This window comes from Choloepus didactylus, chromosome 2 (genome assembly GCF_015220235.1).
Source record: "Choloepus didactylus isolate mChoDid1 chromosome 2, mChoDid1.pri, whole genome shotgun sequence".
Taxonomy (NCBI): domain Eukaryota; kingdom Metazoa; phylum Chordata; class Mammalia; order Pilosa; family Megalonychidae; genus Choloepus; species Choloepus didactylus.
Genome location: NC_051308.1, coordinates 66,501,075 through 66,518,414, shown reverse-complemented (window position 1 = coordinate 66,518,414; position 17,340 = coordinate 66,501,075). Strand labels below are relative to the sequence as shown.

Below are 17,340 nucleotides of genomic sequence, written 5' to 3'. Positions count from 1 at the left end.
GTGCTTGTCAGCTCGCAGCTCCCCCACCAGTGTAAGGAGGTGTGGAGCCTTTAGTTCTCCTAGTGACCTTGACCCTGTTGGGGGCATGGCTGACTGAAGTTGGTTTCTGAATTCCAGCCCCTGTGGTTTGAGTTCCCCAAAGGAGGGCTGTCATTTGAGCTGGACCACAACCACCCTTTTTGGTGGAAAGTTATGGTCTTTAGTGAATTGTCTCCCCCACTAGACTTATTGCTTTGTCGTTCAGAGTTATCTGAGCTCTGCTCTTGCCTGGGCACAAATTGCAAGTCTTTGAGGCTTTCTGTAATGGGCTACTTAGAATAATTATTTTTAAAAAAGAGAAAAAGATTTTTAAAAAGAAAAATAAAAGCCACATACAAGCTATTTAAAGAAAAGCACTTTAATTCAGTCCTTGCAGTTCTGATGGGCTACTGAAATGTGAAAAGGCCAGGTGTTGGAAAGCAACTGAGGAGCAAATAAAAAAACCAGAAAAAAAAAAAAACTGGCTTTTCAGAAAAGGGCCCTGGCCCTCTGGTCTGCATATATGCCTGATTCTGTTTGAGCCCAGCCCTTCTCCATATTATGTTCACCCCCAACTCCAAAAGTCTCTGTTTTTGTTTTTCTTTTTTCTGCTGTTTTTGCTAGCCCTATATCCTCTCCACTGGGCTGACTACTCCCAGATTCTCCAGTGTCTAGTCTCAGTTTATCTATTGTTGGAGTTTTTGTTCAGCAGTCTGAGTTTGTTAATCAGTTCTGCTACTGCAGTTCTCCCTCCTGGTTCCCAGAACTGATGGCCCCTCCTCTCTCAGGAAACCAGCCACAAAACAGTCTGTTGTGCCTGGCGGGGGGGGCATGAGCCCCTGGCCACAAGAACTTACAGATTTCACTGATCTCAGCTGCTTCACTTGCTCGTGACTGTTGTATGTCACATGTCCAACCACAGATTCCTCTGCGGTGCCTGCTCCACACAGTTCCTGTCTATATACCAGCTGCCCCAGAGGAGTACCTAAAACCCGCACCTCACCACTCTGCCATCTTGCTCTGGCCCCTCTAAAATGACTTTACTTTTAAAATCCTTATTTTGATGGGGATATAAAGGCATAATCTTTGTGATTGTATTGACCTCTCCATTTTTAAAAGTCTTCTCCTACACTCATTCTTCCACATTTAGCCTAAGCATCATTTCTCTTGGAAGCCTTCCCTTAACTCCCTCAGTGTAATTCATAGGGGGCCACCTTGTGATACGTTAGCATTTTGTACTTGCCGCTATTACTGTCTTTAGAAAACTCCATGGTAGGATCCATTTAACATCTTTATTTCCCCCACTGGACTTTAAGCAACATGACAGTAGTGGCTATAGACTTTGGTTATTATAATTAAGTAAATAACATTTCACTTATTACCATACTATTAGCAAACTATTATTAATTATTAACATACTACTTATTAGTATGAGGTCTATGTGAGAAAAAAATAAATTTTCAACACTCCCTAATAGTAAAAAAATAGTAAGAACTACTCTTATTTTACTGCCTGATTTTAGATAAAACTATTTGATAGAATTCCAACTTACCATGCTATTAATCATGCTGCTGCTACTTATTTAAAAAGCAAGGACTCCTGTAAAATTTAATTTATAAACAAAGCAAAGGAAAAAAAAGCAACATACACAGGAGATTAAAACAAATAAAAAGAGAAAATAGTATTCAAGTAAAATAGGTATTTAGGCAAATATACTTAATTTCTTATTCTTAGTAATAAATTCAATCTGTCAACCTCCTCCTTGAAAGCCAATGCAAGAACAAGATAAATGACATAATTTTCATTCTTACAATCCTGTTCCACTTCCAGATGAATCATTGGGAGCATCATCTACAGAGTTAGTTCTAGCATTAGTTGGACTCAAAAGATTAGTTTGAGTAGTGAAGAGGTTTATTGGGTTTCTTGAGAAAAAAAAAAAGGTGGGTTTTAAACTAAAAATGCTTATAGATAAAATTGCTAAGAATTATTTTAAACTAACCTCACTCTTTCACCATTGAACTTACAAACTTACATATGTGCTATTATTTTTTAAAATATGCTGATATTTCTGGAAATCAACAATAAGGTTGGGCAGAAAGTGTAACAGTGACTTTTAAAATATAATGTTAAAAACCTTTAAACAAGCAGGAAATTGTAGGGTAACCTTAAAATGTAACCTTTAGAACTGAAAACAGGCTATAATGGTAGCTCTTATTCTCACAAAGGAGCAATTTGTAAAGTCTGGAAACACATGTAAATGTAAAGTCTGCACCTTTCCCAGGTGTCACCTAGAAAACAGGAGATAATGAATTACAGAAGTTCCCCAAAACTGTTACATGTTAACTAAAATAATTGACTCCCTTTGTCTCTAATGGGTTTAGCCAATTAAAGAATAACTAGGAGACTACCCCAAACCTTCCAGATAGATGAGTCTATTGTCTATCACTCTTGTTGCATGCTAGTTGAACGATGATATCTCTTTGTCTCTGAACCCGGGTATAAAACCAAATTGGAGAAACACTTCAGGGAAGCAGATTTGGGAAAACTTCCCTGCTTTCTGCTAGTGTAAATTAAACCATCTTTTCCTCTTCAGCTTGTTTCAGTGTGACTTCTATTAGCCACGCCAAGCAAGGGACCCATATTTGGGAAGTGCCCATTCTTCAGAAGGTTTCCTGTATCTAAGGAAAGTAGTTTGCTATTTCCCACCCAAAAAGTTAATAACAAGAGTCAAAATGTTTTAACGAAAGTTGAGGGAAGGTGTTAAGGAAGAGATCTGCTTATCTTGAGCTGAAAACAGCATAATTTCCCAGCAACTGCAATATTCTATGAACAGTTCATAGTTCACTTTCACTTGACAACTGTTCCTTACCTCTTGAGTAATCTTTCCAAGCTTTTTTTTTTTTTCTTTCCAAGACCACTAGCAACTGTGTGGTCAAAATAGTACTCTTACCCCATCTCTGATAATCTATGGTCTCATCTGTAACAAGCTTCTTTTCCTGCAAGCAAGGGTTTCTGAGGAGAAAGGGATCAAACAAATTCCTCAAGGGAGTTCTGTAAATGTATTTTGAGATAAATATCTCACTTGAAGTATAATTTAGAAAACATGGAGATACAGTGTGATAAATATCTTCAGCAGAAATGTAAATTATAGAGATATTTCTTCTGGTCACCTCCGATTGAATTTAGAATGTAATATCAAACATAGGTCAGTTAATACAGAATTTATAGATGAGTCGTGTACTATGTAAAATTGACTGTTTAATCATCTCAGTCGCTGGATCCTATCTACTCTTGAGCAATGAAGGATATCATGCTAATAATTACCTCCCTTCTTTCCCTTATCATGCAATTTTACCTCTTTACTGACTCATTGGCATAAATATACAGATACACTGTATTAGCTATAATCTTAAAACAAAGAAAAACCAACAAATCCTTCTATTGTCTCCAGATCCACCTTCTGCTATCTCATCATTTTTTTCCCTCACTCTACAGCAAAACTACTGCAAAGTATTTTCTGAACTTTTTTTTTTTTTCATTTTCTTTCTTTCTAGCATCTCTTGGACCAAAATCAAATTAGGTTTCTGTTCCTTTCTTGACAATTATGCCTAAACAATTTTCACCAAATTTACTGCTGACCTGGATGCTGCCCCTTCCCAGGTCACGTCACAGTCCCCATCTAAACTGTCTCCTTGGCAGCATGTGGCATTTTCCACCATTAGCTGTCAGGACTCCATCCATTCTTGTTTTCCTCTACCCTGCTGAACACTCCTCTTTCAATGTTCCCCTCCCTTTCATTAAATTCTAAACTATAGGACACTGGGGGTTTGTCCTTAGATTTCCTCTTTTCTTTATCTATCATTAATTGAGTGCTGAGTTGTCTGGTTTTAAATACCATAAATTTCTGCAACTCCTAAACACTTCCAAACAATTTCAAAGACTAAAGCCTGGACCATGCTTGTGCTCCAATGTATCTACCCAATTGCCTACTTGACATATTCTTTTGTGTGGAAAATAGGAATTTTTGGCTTAACCAGCACCAAAACAAACCTCTCATTTGCTCTGACACGAAAATGTATGTCTTAAACCCCTTCTCCTCTCATGCCCTTTCCTATATTAAGAAATGGCAATTTTATCCTTGAAGTGGAACAGGAAAGGACTTTACAAAAAAGGATAAATACAGGGTGGTTTCTATCATAAACTTAGAAGCAAACTCTTTGAAAAGAGTTAACAGATTAAATTAAACATTATGTGAGAAAAAGTGTACCTCATAACCAAATGAGGTTTATGCTAAGAAAGTATATTTGTTTTAACATGTGACAACTATACAATGTAATTCACCACTTTAAAAGAATGAGATAGAAAAATGATATTATTCATGTAATAATTATTTGAAAAACTTAATTCTCATTTACACTTAACTGATTAAAAATTTTTGCACATCTCTACAGAACTGTGAATTATTTAAATTAGAAAAAAGACAAATACTATCACTATTTCCATTCATCATTGTTCTGGAGGATCTAGCTCACATAATAATTCTAGAAAAAAGAATAAAAGTATTAATAGTTATAAAGGAAGAAAAACATCATTATTTCCAGATGATTCTATACACAGAAAATACAAAGAAATACATAGGAAAACTATTAGAATAAATAAGTGAATTTAGCAAGTTCATGGCTATAGGTTTTTTCCAGTTTGCTAATGCTGCCCTCTTGCAAAACACCAGAAATGGATTGCTTTTATAAAGGGAGTTTATTTGGTTAGAAAATTACAGTCTTAAGTCCATAAAGTGTCCAAGGTAAGGCATCAACAAAGGGTACTTCACTGGAGAAAGGCCATAGGCATCTGGAAAATCTGTTAGCTGGGAAGGAACGTGGTTGGCATCTGCTTGCTCCCAGGTTGCATTTCAAAATGGTTTCCTCCAAAGTGTTGCTCTTGGGGTGTTTTGTCCTCTCTTAGATGCAGCTGCTCTTCAAAATATCACTCTTAGTTGCTCTGTGTCTTGGTCTGTGTGGCTCTTTTTATGGTAGTCCAGTGATCCAATAAAGATGCACCCTGAATGGGTGGAGCAACACCTCCACAGAAATAATCCAATGAAAGTTCTTGCCCACAGTTGATTGAGTCACATCTCCAATGAAACACTGAACCAACAGGTTCCAACCTAATCAATACTAATACATCTGCCCCCACAAGACTGCATCAAAGAGCATGGCTTTTTCTGGGGGACGTAATATATAGAAACTGGTACATTCCACCACCTGGACCCCAGAAAAACATGTTCTTTCCATATACAAAATACATTCATCCCATTACAATACCACAAAAACTTAAATCATTTCAGTAATAATAGTTAAGTACAAGATCCCATCAAAATCAGTTACAAGCATGTTCTGTCCTAATGCAAAATTCCCCACTGACTGTGAACTTGCGAAACTTAGAACAAGTTATCTGTTTCCAAAATACAAAGGAGGGACAATCAAAAGATAAATTTTCATTGCCATAAGGAGAAACAGAAAGGTAAACAGGGTTTAAGGGACCAAAACAATTCCTAAAACCCACAGGGCAAACTCCATTAGATTTCAAAGTCTGAGAGTCATTTACAGAATGATGTTTTATCTTTGGGGCTTCAGACAGCAGGAGTCCAACCCTTTCCAAGGGCCTAAGTGGTAGCCCTTGTCTCAACAAATGCTGGGGTGAGTGCTCCAACATATCCACACACTGGGGAGACCACCTTCTTCTCATCCCTACCCTCCTCAAATATCAGGGTGCCACCCAGACTCTGCCTCTCCAGGGCAAAGTCTCTCCCCTCTCCAAACAGTGGGGTGGTGGCCAGGGTCTTCCCAATCCCCAGGGAATGTGCTCCACCCTCTCTGGAGCCTAGGGTGGCAGCACTCTTCCTGAGCATCGAGGCAGAAGGCCTGCCCTCGACCTCTGCAGCAAATGCACCCTTTCCATGTGCATGGGTTGCTCTGCTCTGCTTGCCTGAGATTTCTTGACTCAAGATTGAACCTCCATGGTTCTGTCTCTGAAGAAATTTTTCCTTCAATTTGTTCCTTGTTTATCTCCTCCAATCCAGACCAGCTGTGTCTCCATCTATACAGATGTCACAAAAATTCTGTAGGCTTGGCATGAAGCACACAAGGGTCAAAAACATCAGACAATAGGACTCTGCACAAATGCTTTCTGGATAATTCCATCTCCAATCTTGGCTTGTACTGAAATTGCAGTCGGGTTCCATGTTTGGTTAAATCCTCATGTGGGGCTGTGGCTTCTGAGGTCTCACTTTCTGGAAGCCCAGAATTTTCCAAACTATCAGTTTCTGGTTTCTTTGAACTCAGGGGTTCATTGCTCAGCTTATTCCTCTCCTCTTGCATTGTGCTATAAGCTTCAAAGAGAAGCCAGGCCACACTTTTGATATTTAGTGTCAAAATCTCTTCAACTAAGTCTGCCTTCCATCCAACACCAGGACGCAATTTTGCCAAATTCTCTTCCACTTTAAAACAAGGATCACCTTTCTTCCTCCAGTTGGCAATGACACATTCATCATTTCTGCTCATGTCCTCATCATATTTCTACCAACAGTCTCTTCAAAGCAATCTAGATCTTTTCTATCAAGCTCTGCACAATTCTCCCACAATCTTCCCCTTATGCATTTAAAAAGCTTTTCTAACATGTGTGGTATTTGCAAACTCAGCAGCAGCAGCACCCCATTTCTGATACCAAAAATCTGTTCAGGTTTACTAATGCTGCCCTCTTGCAAAACACCAGAAATGGATTGGCTTTTATAAAGGGGGTTTATTTGGTTAGAAAGTTACAGTCTTAAGTCCATAAAGTGTCCAAGGTAAGGCATCAGCAAAGGGTACCTTCACTAGAGAAAGGCCATTGTAGTCTGGAAAATGTCTGTTAGCTGGGAAGGAATGTGGCTGGTGTCTGCTTGCTCCCAGGTTGCATTTCAAAATGGTGTCCTCCAAAGTGTTGCTCCTGGGGCATTTTGTCCTCTCTCAGCTGCAGCTGCAGCTGCCCTTCAAAATGTCACTCTCAGTTGCTCTGTGTCTGGGCCTGTGTGGATCTTTTTAAAGATGCACCCTGAATGGGCGGGGCAACACCTCCATCGAAATAATCAAATGAAGGTTCTTGCCCACAGTTGATTCACATCTCCAGTGAAACACTGAACCAATAGGTTCCAACCTAGTCAACACTAATACATCTGCCCCCACAAGACTGCATCAAAGAACATGGCTTTTTTCTGGGGGATATAATATATACAAACCAGTACAAGGTTCAATATGCAAAACTACATTTTCATGCCAAACAGTAAGAAAATAACATTTTAAAAGATACAAATATTATTTACAACAGATCCACAATACCTATGATGCATGACTATTTTTTAAGTTGTGCAAAACTCTAACAGAATTTACAGCCATTATTTAGAGAAAACAAAACTGATAAAAAGTAGACACAGTCTATGATCATTGATTAAGTAGTAACTAATTTAAGCATGCTGCTTCCCCACAAATTTATCTATCGAGTACTTGGAAAAACCAAATCCTACCATGTTTCTTTGAAAAAAATTGGCACACTGATTAAGACATTTCTGTGGAAAACAAATAACCAACAACAGCAGAGAAATACATGAAGATGAATAAACCAAGAGAAAATATGCCTCCAGACTAGCGCTTTTGTCTGTACCAATTATATTTATTGTTAGAAACTCTGAACTTAAGCCAATACATAACTCATCAATAAGGTCCACCCGAGTTTCCATCTCTTCATCCTGATACAGAGATAAGATATTGTAATAAAAACCCATTAACCCATATCTGACCATTTCATGGGGGATACAAAGAATGAACAGCTCCCAAGATGTCCTCTCTCTTTCCTGTAATTTAGAACAAGAACATTGCTTGTCTTATCCTCAAACATATACTGGACATATATACTAGAACCAGACCTCCAAAAAGTATTAGAATTCACTTGTGTGTGCCTTGAATTCACTTGTATATGCTACAGCCCAGGCCTCGCTTCTCCTCAACAATTCATGGGAATGTCAAGATCTTCGGGTCTCATGCCCTCAGAGACCTCCCCAGAGGACTCTTCTCCCAGGCCTGCAGAGTGCATGCGTTGCCTCGGTTTGCCTCAGACGGGCCCACTGGCCAGAGGAGTTTGCCAACAGTGGTGGTGGCAGTAGTCACAGCAACAGCAATTCAGACATAGTTGGCGGGAGGCTGTCCAGCAGTGAGCTGCTGCATGTGATCCCCGTGGCAGCGCAAGTGCCCATCCAGAGGGAAGCAGCAACAGTCTTCCTCATCACTCAGCTGCAACTGGCAGTCTTCACAGTGGTAGCACTCAAAGTGGTAATCCCAGTCCATGGATATCACCCTCACAATGTCTTCACACCCCTCTCATGAGAGGACGGGTTGGCTGCAGCCTGCACACTTGGGGGCATAATTTTTGTGGCAGTCCGTCACACAGTACACCTGGTTGGAGAAGTCCACAGTGAAGGGGATGCTATCCAGGCACTTGTTGCAAACGATGCATGGGAGGCAGCTCGGTGATAGGACTACCCCATTGGTGCAGGATCTTCTCCAAAATCAAGTGCCCACACACACAGCACTTCTCAGCTGCCTCCTGAAACCCTGTCAACAGGTAATCTTCCTCACAGTTCACAGAGCGGTTGACACTTAGAAAGCCTTGCAGGGGAAGCGGTTGACACTTAGAAAGCCTTGCAGGGCAAAGTTCCCCCACAGGAGCAACAGACTGTGTGTGACACTGGGTGTGGCAGAGGCTGTCCAGAGCCTGGCAGGTGTTGCTCTGCACATAGATGCCTCTGTTGCACTTGATACAGGTGCTGGAGTAGTCCTCCCTGGCTTCCTGTTCTTTTATCCGGGCCTGGGTGGCCTCTGGAGCGAACAGGACTCAGCGGCCTCTGGAATTGGACCAGACGGCTCAATTCCCCGAGGGCTCCCCCCGGGAGGCTGCTAGCCCCCTGGTGCCCACCGCCAGGCCTAACAACGCTGTTAGCTCATCCTGGTAGCGAGCGCCACCAATGCAGTCCCCGTAGTAGCCGGTCACGGAGTGTCCTACAGATTGAGCTCCCCGTCTCTCCAAGGGCCCCGCTGCTCCCACTCCCACCCCCGCTAGAGCTCCGGGGCTGCCCAGGGCAGGGAAATATGAGTGGCAGCTCTCCTGACAGCCGAACCCCGCGGGTCGAGGAGCGCACAGTGGATCCAGGGCGGCGTGGAGCTCTGGGAACGCAGAAGGGACCCCTTCGGGGGAATAGCCCGCTGGAGCCGCAGCCAGGGACGGGCCAAACAGGCACCACTCGATGGGCAGGGGGCTCCCGTGGCTCGGTCGTACATGCTGATGCCGCTGGTACGATTGCTGCAGGGTGACTACCTCCGGCTCCGCCAGCGCCCGCCGGGTCCAGCACTAGGCTTCCCCGAGGGCTAGACGGCTTACTCGCATCACTGGCCGAGCTATTGGCGAAGCTGGAGCGGGAGCTTAGGGCAGGGGCCGTGGTCTCAAGCCGAAAGACCGGGGCAATGACTCAAGGAGAGGCGAGGCCCGAGTCAGGGGCGCCCCCGCCCCCGGAAAGGCGCCTTCGTAGCGCTGCGCCTCAAAGGACCTGCCCTGGTTCCTCTTAATGTCCAGGGAGCCTTGTTCCCGGGCAGGTTCCAACGACTCATCCCCAGGACCCTGGTAGCTACCGGGGCCTTGATTTTGTGGGTTCCCCCAATCCACTCAGTCGCCCCTTGCCCGGCCCGGAAGTCCCATCGGACCCAGACCGGCTCGATTCAACCTTTCTGCAGCCGAACTTGGCGCTGCCTGGGTCCGAGAATCTTAACTTCCCCAGGAGGCGACTGGCTTTCTCCCCTAACCGCTCCACGCCCTCGGGTCTGGGGCTTCCAGCCGCTCCCCGCCTGACACCCTGCGGCGTCTCGGCGGCCGGACTCCTCTTCCCGGGGGCACAGGGCAGGCACAGGGGCTTAGCCGGCTTCGCGGATGACAGTCGCCAGGAATCGGGTAGCGTCCCCCAGCGAGAGGGACAGGGTCCCCCCACCTCGCGCGCGTCAGGGGGTAAAAGCAGCTGCAAGGGCCTAAGGCCGTGGATGCGGTGGATGCCCTCTCCGCCAGGGTATCTGTTCACGCATCTACTCGCCCTGCTGCCCCACGCTCCCTGGCTCTGGCTCCCCTCGCTCTCTAGCACTTTTTATAAAATTATCTTGAGTAGTATGTTGCCATTGTGGCATAAGAATAGAAAAATAGCAGGGTAGAGAGCCCAGAAACAGACTAGCATTTACAACTTGAACTTTGGCAAAGGTGACTTTCTTTGCTTGTCTTTTCAAGAAATGTCACCAGATTCGTTGGTTATTAATAATGAAAACAGTTATCCCTGCCTCATGCCATAACATAAAATAAATCCCGGTGAGTTATAAATGAAATTAATTGTAAATTACTTGTGGCTTCTAAAAATACTTCTAGATAAAGGCATAGGAGAATATGTTTAATTTTAAAATGCTGGGATAGACAAAGACTTTTTTAAAGTAAGGCATAAAAACAACTAACCATAACAGGAAAATAATAATTCACTGAGATTCAATACAATGAAGCACATTTTAGGAAAAAAAAAAGTATTAAAAGATAACCCATATAGTGAGAGAATCTATTTGCAATAGGTAGATCCAAAAAAGGAAACATAATGCATTTTTTATTACAGAAATTAAAAAGGCAAACTGATAAAAAGTAGATGTATAGTGCAACGGACACTTCAAAAACAAGGTAATCATATTTAATAGGTTAAAGTGTCATTAATTATAAGATATATGGAAAATATGACAACAATTAGATATCCATCAGCATTATATCCAGTACTGGCAAAGACATTTCCATTAGCAGTGGGAATGCCATTTGGTATAACCATTTTAGAAAACTGACACTATTTACTATGGCTAAACATATTCATTAATTTATGACAAGCAATTCCTGTCCTAGGTACCCAAAAGATGTATATACATAAAATAGGTACAAAACACATTGCATAAATGTTCATAGAAAAACTATTTGTAATTGACCCAAGTCTAAAAACAAACTGAATGTTCATCTGAAGAAGAATGGATACATTATGATTTATTAACAAAGTAGAATACTATGCAGCATTAAAAATGAATGAACTTCTGCTTCACACAATATGGACAAAAATCATAAATACACTATAGAGCATAAGAGGCCAGACACAAATGAGTATATCTTGTATAATTATTATGAATTTGAATAAAAGCAAAACTAATCTATGTTGATCAATGTTAGAATAATATTTATCTCTAGGATAAGTTAGCAATTCTGGCATTTTGATATTTTATTTTTTTGCTGTGGGCTGATGTCACAGGGATATACTTCCTTTGAAAATTAATTAGATCATACATATAAATGTTCAGTGCATTTTTTTTTTCTGAGCAAATGCTTTATTTCAATAAAAACTTGCTTAAAAATTTAGTTATTGAGAAACAACTTCTAGATTGGTGGTACGAATAGCTCAGTGGAAACTATCCCTAGGGAAAAATGAAAAGAAAAATGAAGAATCATAACTGAGGTAGTTGTGTGTTGCTGCGGCAATGAAAGTTGATTACTGGTTTCTTAGGGCCAGGGGATTGGTGGGAGTGGAATTGCGGGAGAAGTGGAGTGGACACTAATCTATGTAGGATTTTTTTGGGGGGTGATGAAAATGCTTTAAAACTGATTGTGTTGATGGCTGCATAACTCTGTCAGTACACTAAAAAACACTGAATTAAACACTTTAAATGGGTAAACTGTACAATATGTGAATTAAACTGAATAAAATAAGCTTTAAAAAGCTATCATTCCCCAAAGTCCTGGATCACAAATATGGAATTTACAAAATGTTTTCAGACTGAATATTGGCTCCTATCCTCTTCATTCAATTGTTTTCCAGAACTTTGGGAGCCTATGGGGAAAAAAATTTCAAAGACAATGACATCCTGAATCACCAATGAAACAGATCCAGTTCTCCTTATAATGTGGCCAGTATTGACAAGTTTTGTCTTCTCATATACTAAGCTTCAGACTTTATGTTAATTTTACAAAGTTTTTACCACCCATTTCCACTTTCTTTTCCGGGACGCAATCCAAAGCACCACTTTGAATTTAGTTGTCTTGTCTAAATATGACAGTTTCTAAATATGACAGTTTCTCAGTCTTTCCTTGTTTTTCATGACAGGCCAGATATCCTGTAGAATGTTATCAATCAGAGAATCAGAGTTTCTCTCTGTGTGTGTGTGTGTGTGTGTGTGTGTGTGTGTGTGTGTTTAAATTCATGATTAGACTTAAGTCATGAGATTTTGGGAAAGAATAGCACAGAAGTGAATTACTCTTCTTGACACATTTTATCAGGGGTTACAAAATATTCACATCATGTGACTGGTGATGTTAGCCATCATTTTTGACTAAGTATTTGCTAGGCTTCTCCATTGTAAAGTCCTTATGTTTCCCTTTCCCTACTCCATTTTTCGGAAGCAAGTCACTTAGTCTAGCCCATCTCAACTGGGAGTTGGGGAGTTAAGTTCTCCCTTCTTGAGAAGCCACTATCTACATTTTTCAGTTAGGAAGATTTGCCTCTGCTCCCCCATTTACTTAGTTAGCCAAATATTGAATTACAGCAATATGTCTTCATGTGTATTTAGTTTATGCTTGAGTTATAATACAGTACTCTATAATTTATTTCTTTCTTTGTTCAAATTGTTCTAGCTTTGGTCATTGTGAGCATTTTTGGGTTGCGCACTGTGTCCCTTTGACATGCTCCATCCTTCTGTTTTTTGAGCACTTCCTTACTTCCTGGTACTGCAGAATGGTCTAGGTGTATCTTGCACTTCTGATTTAGTTAGTGATGGTTTGGAGATACATGCTCAAGAAAAAACATGTTCTTATACTTAATCCATTCCTGTGTGTGCAAATTCTTAGAAATAGGACCTTTGGATGAGGATACTTCAGTAAATGTGTGGCCCAGCTAAATCAGGATAGGTCTTAATCTTATTACTGGAGTCATTTATAAGCAGATTGAAGTTCAGACAGATAGAAATCCACAAAGGGAACAGCCAGAAGCTGAAGAGTAGTGGAATCTGGAAGAGAAGGGATAGGCCAGGAGAAGCCCTCAAGTTTATTGCCATGTGACAGAAAAGCCAAGGACCAAGGATCTCAGGCAGCCAGCTCTAGAGTGCCACACTCCTCTGAGAGAAAGCATGAGCTTAATGACATCTTGATTTTGGACTTCTCCTAGCCTCAAAACTGCGAGCGAATAAATTCTTGTTGTTTGAACCAACCCATTTCATGGTATTTGCTTTAGCAACCAGGAAATTAAAACACATAGGATATAGAGAAAGGTGACAAATTAGGACTGTAATATCACCTACTCCAGTCTCTCTCTTGTATATATAGAGATACACATATACACATACATTTACATACATACATATTTTTGCTATTTAAAAAAATAAAATAGCAAGCTTCAAAATAGTGAAAATATTTAAATGGATGTAAAGAAGATTTCTGGGCTTTTATGTGGTCTCCATGTTCTTCAATATTGGTGATAAACCTAGTAGTTTACACTACTCTCAGCAGACATAAATGAAAATGGCATTTCAGTTCCACATATAACCATACCTCTGGACTTTTTCATTTTTTGAGCCAATTAGTTGCTTATTTATTATATATCTACTCTACTCCCCACTTTCCCACCTATTTGTGAGGGTGTGGGAGTGCTAATCTATCTCAGTTGTATGTTTGCTTTACTTTTTTCCCAAATACAAAACATATCTCCTCTATTAGCTGACTTTTTGGAATATTTCATATTAAGGACTAACATTAAACAAAAAAGTATTTTTTAAAAGAATGTATAATGAATGCTAAGCATAGCAATATTTTAGAATAACCAACATCAAAATATGATTTCAATTGCTTTTAACTGTAGAATATTTAAATACTAATTTGAAATATCACATTTATGCTGTGCATCAATTTTCATTAAGTATCGGCTTGTTCATATTTACTATCAGTTGTATAAAAAGAAGATTGCTCCTTGAGAAATACAAGTTTAAGAACTTCTTTCCCAAGGAATTAACCACAATTTCTGAGTAGTTTTCTTTTCTTACCAGAAGGAAAACTTTATTTTTTTTGTAAGACTAAGATTGAAAAAAGTACTGTTTCACATTGTAGCAAGAATCACTGTCACAGAAATAGCTTACTGCTATGCCATTTTCCTCTCTTGTCCGAAGCGGTTCTTGTAACTGAAATATGGCATTTTAAATGCTGCCTTTAAAGAAAAATAATAGTTGCACCACTTTGATCTTATAGGTATTATGTTCTTTCAGCCATTGATCATTTTGATGACTCTTGATTTATAAAGGCTCTTTTTATTTATTGGAAGGAGGCAAAGATAATGAACACCAAAACAAAATGGCATATGTGTGACATAAAGTAGAAGATAACATGGTTATGATTTTCACAGGTGATACATTGAATCTAATACTGATAATCTAATACTGCAGAGACACAGAAACAAACATACAACAACTATATATACTGTATCAGTGTCTCTCTCTCTCCAAATATATTTGTCAGAGTTCATATCTTATAAGACTTCACCCACCTGGGTAAAGTTACTATATGACATAGGTACATTTTAATACAGATGCAAATATTTTTGAAGTAATATTTTATTTGTTTATATATGCATTTGTATTACAAATTATGTCTAATGTATTTAAATTATGAAATATAAAGATATTTTATCAATAAGTCCATTAGTATCTTCATCTTTGATGTACTTGGATTTGCCAAATTGGCCCTAGCCATATTAAAAAGTCTATTTTTTGCCATTCAAAATCAAATCTTTATTAAACCCCCTTTCAAGGTATGGCTAAAATTCCCATCTCCTAGGTCCCAATTCATTTAGTCTGAATTAATCTCTTCTTTGCTCATATTGTCCTAATGATTTGTTTATATCTTGAATAGGGAACTCATTTCTGTATTTAAATCTCTCAAATAAGGTTAATTTATTTTGAGGACTTGAACTTCAGTTTGTGTATTTGTGTTTTTGCAGTACATTTTGCAGTACCTTGTAGAAAATACATACTAGATGAATATTAGTTGAATTGGTTTGAATTATCTGTACATTTATAAAACAGGGATAATGATGTAGAATATTCTCTTATTAAGGACTGAGGTTGTTTGAAGCTATGCATACCCTAGAAAAACATATTCTTAAACCTGTCCTTTCTTGCAAACATGAACCTATTGTAAATAGGACCTTTTGATAAGGCATCCTCAATCAGGATGGGTCTTAATCCTATTACTTGAGTCCTTTATAAGCAGAATGAATTTACATATAAGAGAGAGAAAGCCACAGAAGCAAGAAGCTGAAATCAACTACTAGCAGAGAAGGGAAGACCAGCAAACATAGCCATGTGCCTTGTGGCAGAGGAGCCAAGGATTGCCAGCACCAGTCTTCAGGAAGAAAGCATGACCTTGTTGATGCCTTGATTTGGATATATTGCCACACCACTAGCTACTGCCCATGAATCTGTAGTATACATATTCTCTTCTCCTTCTCTGTTAGCGTTTGTTCAATTGCCAGCCAGACTGCTACTAATTCTGCCTATTGTGCTGAATTCCCCATCCCCTCACTAGATAGGATTTTTGCATCTTTGAGTCACCAGAGGAGGTCATGGTGGCTCCACCATCTGTAAATCATCCATTTTCAAGTGCCTGGACCAGGGTAGTCCCCACCCACCCCCTACTCCCACCCCCCTGGTCCAACTGCTTGTGCTTGGATTGACTTATACCTTGGAAATTCCAGCAAGCCCACAATTGACAATGCTAAGATCTCCACAATTAATGCAGAGGGTCCATCTGAACCTCTTCTTGGAACAGTAGCATTTCCAGTTGAAAACCTGATGATCTGGTAGAATTCATTTGCACTCATTTGATATTTATTTAGTCCATGAGAGGATTGGTTGTGAGGATTGTTAACAATATGCTGCATGTTGCAGTGCTTTATACAGTGCCCAAGTATTCTTTTCTAATTGAGAGTATCTGGTCTTAACCCATGAAATTTTTTTAGTCCAGAAACCTACAGAGTAGAATTAAAGTCTTTTGTGTCTTGGTTCATAATGACCATATGGCAAAACCTTGTGTAAATATACATTCTAGTCTAGACTTAAAATCTACTACTATTTGTGCTAATGTCTGGTAATTTGTAATTTCATCTTTCAGTTTTTGTAATGCTAATTCCTTCTTTTCTCCCCTTGTACATGTTTTCTGTTTCTTTGTTTCATATATTGGTTCCAGCAATATACCTTAATTTTATGATTTCTTGTCTAGAAAATGCATTTTGCTGTGTTATCACAATATGGTCATCATCAGTACCATTCTTAGTAGTTTTAACCACAGTCATGGGTCTCACTTCCCATCTCTCTTGGTTGTATAGATCATTCAGACAGTTATTATCACTTGGCAAGGTCTCGGTCATTATCTGGAGCAAATGGGTCAGGATTTAGGATTGGTCTTTCAGACACAATTCCTCTGGTCAGAATTTTCTCTTTATTTCTATCTCTATGTTGCTTATTGCTCCCAGTAATAAAGTAGGTATCTCATTCTTCTAGCTCTTTTAGTTTTAGGATATAATGCTTCTGGTTGATAATCAACTGACATCTGGAGTGTCTCTAAAGTTTTTTCTTATGAGGTCCTGTTTTGCTTTCAAGGATCCTCATTTTTAACCCATAGCTTTCCCTTTTTGTTTCCCTAGTTGTTTAAAAAGATTTTTCCATATCTTGAATAGTCTCCAACGTTTTCTCAGGTTTTTCTCTCAAATATAAATGCCAGTAATCCTTGGACCTTGGCTTTTCTGTCACATGAAAATTCACATGGTGATGCCTTCTATCCCCTCCAGTTTCCATACAGTTCAGTTTCTAGTTTCTTCTATGACTTTCTCTCTGTGGCCTTCTCTATAAGGCCTCCCGTAATAGGATTATGACACATCCTTATTCAGTTAGCTTCACCTTAATTAAAAATAACCTTGTCAGAAGGTCCTATTGACAATGGGTTCACATCCTCAGGAATGGATTAAGATTAAGAACATGTTTTTTTCCTGGAACTCATAATTCAATCTGCCACAAGAAGCATCGCAGTTTAGAAGATATACCACCTGACAGTAACATTCCATTAAAGACGTCTGTATCTTATGATCTCCCCCAGGATTTCACCTATTCCAAGGGACCATCTTTGTCCTGTCAGTCTTCAATAATT

At 39.7% G+C, this 17,340-nt stretch overlaps 1 pseudogene; it reads right to left on the bottom strand.

The window, feature by feature from the left end:
- Positions 1–8,228: 8,228 nt before the first annotated feature.
- Positions 8,229–16,564, bottom strand: LOC119511828 (annotated as a pseudogene).
- Positions 16,565–17,340: the final 776 nt, after the last annotated feature.